Below are 9,768 nucleotides of genomic sequence, written 5' to 3' on the forward strand. Positions count from 1 at the left end.
AGTTAGTCAAATAGAGCAAGTAAATTATATATACTTGGGGGTTGTGTTGGATATACAAGACTCAAAATCGGGTTAGATTGGATCCAAAATTTGAGAATAAGATTAAGAGGGTTGGCTATATCCCTCGTAATTTTTATAAGAAGAGACTTTAATGATATTTTAGTATTTTAGTATTTGTTAGGATTTTTGCTCATTTAAGATCAGGGTTTGCAGAAAGACTAAGGTTGTTTCTTAATTTGAGATTTGGGTGATTCAAGGTAAGTAAACATTTGTAAATAATTCTCTAGATAAATAAAATAGAGGCATTTATCCATAAATGCATCTTGTTATGTGATTTCATGTTATGAATAGATCAATAAAATTACATGTTTAAGAATCTATATTTCTTATGTTTTTAATAAGATGCATAAGGATTGTAACTCATATTACATGTTTAGAGCATTACCACCCGAGAGAAAGAACAAGAATGAGGAATGGCACAGCCCACATGGGGCACGTCCTTACCTAAGAGAGGTAGATGACATATGAACATGCACCTATATCTTTGTGTCTTTCACACCACCACAACACCATCACTATAAGGGTTCCTTCTGATTCGGTGGATGAGGAAGAACCCACGTACACCCCTAGTACCTCTTTAGTGGGCTAGTGGGGTTTTATGATGTACATAGTAAGGTGCGTGTTTTTGTTTATGCTGTATCATGTAATAAAGACCAGTTGTGGCTTACTTATTATTAGGATTTGCAGGTTGTATAATGCAAGAACCCTTGCAAATACTATACTTGATAGTTTCTTTGTTTGTTTCTTAAAGATGACGCTTGCCTTAATAAATAATAGCCTTAATAAATAATAGCCTTACGATGAGTGTGTTTGCTTGCATATTATTAATGAATGTTTAATATATATGCATTCATATGTAAGCTTACTTAACTTATGAATGCAGTATGAGAACTTGCCAAGGTACATCCTACCAATCGAGGGGCTCTCAGGTAAGTAGGAGTCAGACTGCATCTTCACATACGAGACAAACTAGGGATGACCCAACCATGAGGGGCACTGCGAGCCCTAGCATACCAATCAGCCCTCAAACTTCTCAAACCACATCCCATCACTGTGTAGGGGCTGAAGGTGGAGGAGCACCATCCACATCTTAGGAACAGGGGCATGCTACCGTGGGGAGTGGTGTGCCTTCAGGTTATACTTATGAGAGAATTCTATATGAATTGCTATAGAATTCAAGGCAACAAAGCCAAAACCAAGTAGTGTCAGAAAATAGTTCTTAGACTGAGAAGTTCACGAATATGAGGGTGCCCACGTTCGATGGAACTTTGGGTGAAGATGTGGTAGAAAAGTGGATTATGCAAGCAAAGAAGGCACTGAATGTCATAAATTGTCCAGAAGTCCAGAAAGCATGGGTCACTACATCTAACTTTGGTGGGAGATGCAAAGTACTGGTGGCGATCTATCAGAGATGTAGTGGGAGATGGAGAATTTGTTCTCTAGACAACTTTAGGAACAAGTTCTACTAGTAGTTCTTCCCAAGGATTGAAAGAATAGACAAAGAAGAAGAGTTCAGAAAGCAGAGACAAGGGAGTATGAGTGTGGTAGACTACACCATTAAATTTAACTCATTGTCCAAGTTTGCCAAGGCTTCAGTGTTTATAGAGAAACAGAAATGCAAGCTCTATGAGTGCAGACTAAGGCCTGAAATACTAAAGTTTGTGGGACTGTTTCAAATCTAAAAATTTGGCAAGTTAGTTGAGATGGCATCCCGTTTTGAGTTTTGGGATGCACGTATATTGAAGGCAAAAATAGAAGAGAAACCAAAGCAAGTTCAGCAGGGACAATCTAGTTCATCGTCTTGAGGTTTCTACAAGAAGAGAAAAAACAATAACAAGTTTTAGAAGGTACATAAATAAAGTGATGGAAGAAACAACAACAAGCAACAGGGAAAGAGGCCTGAACATCAAGAAGCAAAGAGGCATCAACATTAGGGACCAACACCTAGAAACAACGATAATTATAGAACTTGTAACCTCAAGAATGATGGTCATTGCAAAGACAAGAATATTAAGAGCTACAATTGCGGGCAGACGGGGCACATGACAAGGAAGTTCCTTCAGCCAGTGCAAAGAGACGAAGCAAGACCCAAGGACAAAACAGTTGCTGCAGACCGAGTGTACGCAACAACTCTTCAGGAAACTCTGTTTAGTCTGAACGTTGTGAAAGGTATTCTACTCATTTTTCACGTTAGTGCTCATGTTCTTTTTTTTTTCGAAGGAAACACATAGTTTCACTACTCTTACTTTTGTGGCATAATTGCATGTTCCACCTACACCGCTGGACATACACTATCAAGTATAATCACTAGTAAGAGAAACTGTTTATGTGAATATGGCTTGTAAGGGATATGTGGTACTCATAGGTGAGCGTATGTTGACAATAGATCTTCTATTATTAGAATTTAAAGGGGTAAACATTATCTTTAGAATGGATTGATTATCTAACCATCACATAACCATCATTTGTCAAAAAAAGAGCATCAATTTTCAACAACCTGAGACCCCTCTATTCACCTTTCAAGCTGTTATAAATGTCACAAAATTGACAATCATTTTATGTCTTCAGGCCAACAAATATCTATAAAATGGTTGCTTTGGGTATTTGGTCTATATGAAGATAAAAGTTGAAGATAACCTTATGATTGCAGAGGTAGATATTGTATGAGAATTTGTGAATGTTTTTCCTGACAAGCTACTAGGACTTCTACCAAAAAAAGAAGTTGAGTTCCAGATTAATTTAGTTCCCAGTATCACACCCATCTTTATTGCACCTTACCATATGAGACCTGTAGAACTAAAGGAACTAAAGGAGTAGTTGCAGGAGTTGTTGGATGTTGTATTTATTCGATGCTATAACTATATTACAAATTGATATTATGTGTTGGATGTTGTCATTGACTACAGAAAGTTGAATGCAGTCACAGTAAATAACATGTACCCATTGTCAATGATAGACGATTTATTTGATCAACTCTGGTAACCACCAATTAAAAATCAAGGAGGAAGATGTGGCATAAACATCTTTTCGCTTAGGATACGAGCCTTATAAATTCTTGGTCATGTCCTTCAGTCTGACGAACTCCCCAACATCATTCATGGATTTAATGAATTGGGTATTCAGACCTTATTTGGACAAGTTTGTGGTGGTATTTATGGATGGTATTCTCATCTATTCAGTCAATAAGGAACAATATGCAGAGCATTTGAGAATAATATTGCAAACACTTAGAGAGTAAAAGTTATATGCTAAGTTCTCTAAATATGTGTTCTGGCAGAATCAGGTCTTATTTTTGGGACATATCATCAGTAAAGAGGGAGTAATGGTGGATCCAGCTAAGGTCGAAGGGTGACCAACTGGTTTAGACCTAAGAATTCCACTGAAGTGCAGAGTTTCTTGGGTTTAGCAGGATATTATATGCGCTTTGTTGAAGGATTCTCAATATTAGTAGTCTCAATAACCAAGCTTATAAAGAAGAAAGCAAAGTTTGAGTGAAATAAGAAGTGTGAACAAAGCTTTCAAGAGATCAAGAAGCGATTAACAATTGCACCAGTATTAGTTCTACCTTCTAGCACTGATAGATTCACCGTTTATATCGATGCATCACACAAGGGATTGAGATGCATCCTAAAACAACATGGTAGGGTTATCACATATACATGTCAACAATTGAAGGTGCACGAGATGAACTATCCAGCTCATGACCTAGAGCTGAAAGCAATAGTATTTGCATTCAAAATTTGATGACACTACTTATATAGAGAACAATTTGAGGTATTCACTAATCACAAAAGTTTGAAATATATGTTCTCTCAGAAAGAATTAAATATGAGGCAAAGGCGATGGCTTGAGCTGCTCAAGGACTGTGATTTTGAATTGAAATATCATTCAAGGAAGACCAATGTAGTGGTTGATGCCCTTAGTCAGAAATCAAAAGTGGTTATAAGGTTACTTATATTGAACCTGCTTATGAGCCTCGTAGAACAGAAAGTAGAGGTTCAATGCCATCCAGGTCAATTGATGTTTGTGTAGATGACCTTAGTGTCAAAAGTCATAGAAAAGATCAAGTAGAAGCAACCCTTAGATCTAGAATTGAAAGAGATTAAATTGGCAGTGCCTAAGGGTGAAGTTTCGAACTTCAAGGTCGACGATCAAGGAATCTTGAGATTTCGAGATCATCTATGTATTCCTAAAGACAAAGAACTTAGGAAATTACTTTTGAATGAGACACATCATTCCAGATATTCCATCTATCCTGGCAGTACCAAGAAGTACAAAAATTTGAGGGACAACTTTTGGTGGAGTGAAATAAAGAAAGATGTTGAGTTTGTCAGCAAATGCCTCATGTGTCGATAAGTGAAGATCAAAGTTCAGAGATCGAGAGGACTTTTGCAACTATTACTCATTCTAATGTGGAAATTGGTGGATATCACGATGAATTTTGTTACAGAATTTTCAAAGACTAAGAAATGATTAAATGCAATTTGGGTGATCGTTGACAGATTGACATAATTTGCACATTTTCTCGCGTGCAAGACAACTTGTTCTTTTGAACAATTGGCTCATCTCTTTATTAGAGAGATAGTAAGATTGCATGGAGTGTCAGACTCTATCGTTTCTGATAGAGATTCAAAATTTACCTTCAAATTTTGACAGAGCTTTCAAGAAGCAATAAGGACAGTTAAAAATGAGTACAATATTTCATCCTCCGACAGATGATCATTTGGAGAGGACCATGCAAATACTGAAAGACATGTTGCGAGCATGTGCATTGGAATATCATGAGTCATGGCATGAGATTTTGCCAATGATGTAGTTTGCATACAATAACAATTTCTAAGCTAGTATTGGTATGACTTCCTATGCGGTTCTTTACAAGAGACATTATATAATGCCTTTATGCTGGGACCAGGTAGGCGAGAGGAAACAATTAGGGTCAAAATCAGTTCAGCAGATGGAAGAACAAATCAAATTCATTCATGAAAAACTGCTAACGGCTCAGAGTCGCCAGAAAAGTTATGCAGGTCAGAGGTGACAAAACTTAGAGTTTGAGCAAGCTGATCGTGTTTTCTTAAAAATATCACATTTTAAAGTGGTAATGAGGTTTGAAAAAAAGAGAAAATTGAGTTTGAGGTGCATTGGACTCTTTGATTTTCTATAGAGGGTAGACCCTACTGCCTATAGGTTGGCATTACCCCCATCAGTTTCAAAGATGCATAATGTGTCTTACATATCTATGTTGTAGAAATATGTGTCAGATCCCTCACACATATTAGATACGGTCGAATCAGTATTGAACATTTAAAAAGACCTGAGCATTAGTGAAGAGCCAATCAAGATTTTGGAGTTTAAAGAACATAAATTAAGAAACAAAATTACTCTAATGGTCCTAGTCTGATGGGGGCATCACAATAAGAATGGGGCAACTTGAGAGTGTGAGTTAGACATCCAGGCACAGTTTTCACATTTATTTTCAGGTAATATTCAGGATGAATCTTCTTTTAAGGGGAGTATAATTGTAAAACCCTAAGTGTCTTTCCTCATTCTCATGTCTTCATATGTAGGAAGAGGGAGAGACTCCCTTCATTTAAGACGATTAATGGGAAGTCCCTCCCTCTTCCCCAATGTATGAATAAGTGAGGAGAGAGGGGAGGCCCCCCATTATAACGAAGAGACCTTCATGGGTCTCTATAAAAACTCCATGGACCCACTTTCTTCTCCTCTATTCTTTCATGAAAGTGGGAGAGAGAGAACTTATGGGAAGAGATCATGAGAGCTCATGCCAATCGCAAGAAACGACTTCAGGTAAGTCACCTTTTCTTCTTCTATTTTCTTTTTCTTTTGCTTCTTCTTCAATTGAGTGAGAATCGACAAGACAGAGAGTTGAGATCTTTGTCTCAATTGTAGGGGCAATAATTTGACCGACTAGGTTTGGGCTAATAACTCAAACCGAGCTCGACCAAAAGAGGAGAGGGGCAAAGCTGCCTTGCCGCAAGGGTGAAGAGGAGAGGAAAGGGGCGGGGGACAAAGAAGAGAGGTGGGAGACAGAGGGCATCCTTCTGTCTCCATTGACGGCAATTGCCATTGTTGGTGGCACCTCTGTGAATAAGGGTGGGAGGCACGGAGAAGGCCCGACCTCAACCACCGACAACCATGAGGTTGTCAGTGGCCCTTATCTCAAATTAAAAAAAAAAACATAACTCCATGTGCCCCTGTCTCATTTTTTTTTTAAATCCACCAAACCAACTTGGTCTGGGGCTAAACCAGACCGGGTCAGGTCGGTCTGTTCTAGGCTGACTTGGTCTGAGTGCACTTCAGACCAAGTTGGTCAAGGGTTTAAGAAAATAAATAAAAAAATATATAATAAATATATATATATATATGTATATATGGAGAAAACCGAGATAGTGATTGTCTTGGTTTCCCATCATGAACCAGGTCTGGGTTTGGTTCCAGTTTGGATCCAGTTGGACTAAACCTAAAACAAAACAGATCTGGTTTGCATCCAATTGTACCAAACCCAGATCAAATCAAGTTTGGACCCAGTAGAATAAAACCAGATCAGATCAAGTTTGGACCCAAACCCAGATTGAGTTGGGTGTTAGTTCCACTTTGAACCAAACCTGGAATGAACCAGGTCTGGATATGTTGTACTGAATCTAGATCCAGTATGAGAATCAGAGATTGAATTTCTGTTTGGTTTGGATCCACATTATAGAAGATTTGGATCTAGATCCGAGTTGGAAAATTAGGAACTGAACTAGGATGGTCCAGTTTGGATTAAACCTAGATTAGGCTAAGTCTGCATTAGGTTAAGTGCAAGGTTAGGTTCAGTTTAGGGACTGAGCCCACATGAGGTTGGGTCTGAGTTAGGCTAAATGAAACCCTGGATCATGATAAAAAAAATGTATAAGAAGATGAGGTTAGGATTTGAACTCCCAACCTTTCATAAGAAGGGAACTATTCCTTATGAGTAGGCCAACCTGGTGTAGTTAGTCAATGAGAGCAAACAAATTATATATACTTGTTTTGGGTTGGATATATAAGATTCGCATCCAGGTTGGATCTGATCCAAATTTTGAGAATCAAATTAAGAAGGCCGGCTAGATCCCTCATGAATTCTAACATCTAGGTCCAAACTCGTTTGAGAGGTGACAAGATCGTTTTGCCCTTGTTATGCCCAATTAGTAAATCTGGCATAACTCTATACTCCAATATTAGATTCAGGTGATTTTTGAACCTATGAACTTATCTTTTTGATAGAGATACATCGACATAGGGCAAGATGAAATCGGCGTTTGGCAAAGAGGCTTAGGGCTATTTTTGTAATTTTTATAAGCATAGACTTTAATAATATTTTAGTAATTATTGGAATTTCTGCTCATTTTAGATCAGGGTTTGCAAAAAGACTAAGGTTGTTTCTTAGTTTGAGATTTGGGCGAGTTAAGGTAAGTGAACATTTGTAAAAAACTTCCTAGATAAATAAAATATACGTGTGTTCATAAATGCATCTTGTTATGTGATTTCATGTGTTATAAGTATGTTGATTATTTCATGTTATGAATAGCTTAACATAATTATATGCTTAGAAATCTATATTTCTGATATTTTCAATAAGATACATCAGGATTGTGACTCATATTATATGTTTATTTTTAATGCTTGATCATGTCATATAAATGTTAACATATGATATTACTTGTATCATGTTTTTGCTTGTTATGAAAATGAGGATAATGGTTGGATACATGTAATATGTTGTGAAAAGTAAAAAGGAATGCTAAGCTTTGAGAAAAGAAAGTAGGTTATTTTCGGAATAGCTTATTAGTGTAGAGTATGATATTGAGAATGTCTACTTTGGAAATGAGAAAAGAGAAACAGTCAAGGAGGATAAAATATATAAACATGTATGCTTAGTTAGAAAACTAAACTCAGACTAGGAGCTTAGAGTTCACTACAGTTTTAATTGTTGTGTTTTACATTTGTTACAATTGTAGGATCGAGAGACGCAACAAACATGAGAATGTGACTTGTGGACTTGGACTCAGCTACTGGTGACTTGATGTTACACCCCAAATTTTGTATCCCGAAAATCGTGTAAATTTTTTTTAAATAATTTTATAAAATTGTAGCAAAAATTCAAACATGACAAAAACTTAGTATATGACTTCATGATTACATTTTTTCTACATATACATCGAATTTTAAAGATTAAACATCCATAAATTAAACTAATGTCCATTACATTTGAAATTTAATAATAATAGTCCATTTTAAAATTTAAATGAGAGTCGTGAGCATTTATAAATGCTCACAATCCAAAATAGTCAAAGGAGTGGGAAAGGCTTGGCTTGGTTTCCGTCGCAACCTCCCGCCATCGCTTATGAATTCATTTCCTACCTGAAAACAATTAAAATCAATAAGGTCAGACAATTAAGTCTCAGTAGGGTAGAGCTATTCAAAACACATAAATTAAAACAAGTAGACAAAAATTATTTCAATCTTTCACATATTCAAATAAAACTAAATACATCAAAATTACATGTATAAATCTCTAATATATCATTTAAGCATACTATCATGAAATTATTTTTACTCAATCGTTCACTTAAATATGAATAATTAAATATGCATGAACAATTAGAAATTCATGCAATTACCAATGCAAAAGTCGACTTTATGCATGAATCATTTATTATCTTTAATTCAATTTTCTTTCTTATATGATGCATGCTATGCCTATCTAATGCATAATCAAATTAAGTTACAATTCTTATTCCTGTACGTATAAACACAGGCAGTAGTTCTGAGTCAGGGTCATAGCGCATGCAGTATTTTCAATAAGGGTGGCTTTAGCCTGGCCGAGCATCATTCGCTAGTGTCGGGTTAGGGATGCCAAGAGCGAGATAAGCTCCCACACTATCATCCTGATGCATCAGATTTTACTCATGAGATTATGTACCTTTACACTGCATTCTAATATGAAGGGTTCACCTATCTTCATGGCCGGGGAGGAGCAACCTTCCGTACTCAATTTGATACCCACTAAGCCAGACTAGTACCACTTACCTTCTCTTTATAAGTATCGATCTTTTATTGTTACATGTTTAAACTTTTAAGTTATTTATTTTACATGCAACATTCACATAACAGTCCCACTTAAGGGGTTCGGCCACTTCGGGGCCTAAGGATGCATATTTGAAACATTTAATTCAATCGCATTGCACATGCTTCATTCTTTTTTAATTTAACTACTTAAGCATAATTAAAGCAATGAATTCTCTGTTACATTAAATGCATCCAATCGTCATCATCATGTACATGACAGTCATATGAAAAAAATACATCATGCACAGTCCATTATTATTCGTATTTAACTCGCAAGACAGACACTTTGGTCCATTAATTAGCAAGAGGCCATGAAGGCATACTAGTGCATTCACATATTATTCAATTTATGCCCTATAGGTGGGAACTTAATTCTTCATAAAAAACTTAATTTTAATAATCCACAATCAGTACTCATTAATTCGCAAAGACACACACGAAGATACATAGAATTCACAAGCATTCGATAGTCGGGTCTTAAACCGGTTTCAAACTTGTGAAAACCTAATCTATTCGATTGTTACAGAGGTTGCAGAAAATTTTATAATCGTCGAATAGAGCTAAAAATTCCATAGTTTGTAGAGAATTTTGTCAACTTTC

This window comes from Nuphar pumila, chromosome 4, assembly GCF_984573655.1.
Source record: "Nuphar pumila chromosome 4, dmNupPumi1.hap1.1, whole genome shotgun sequence".
Classification (NCBI taxonomy): Eukaryota; Viridiplantae; Streptophyta; class Magnoliopsida; order Nymphaeales; family Nymphaeaceae; genus Nuphar; species Nuphar pumila.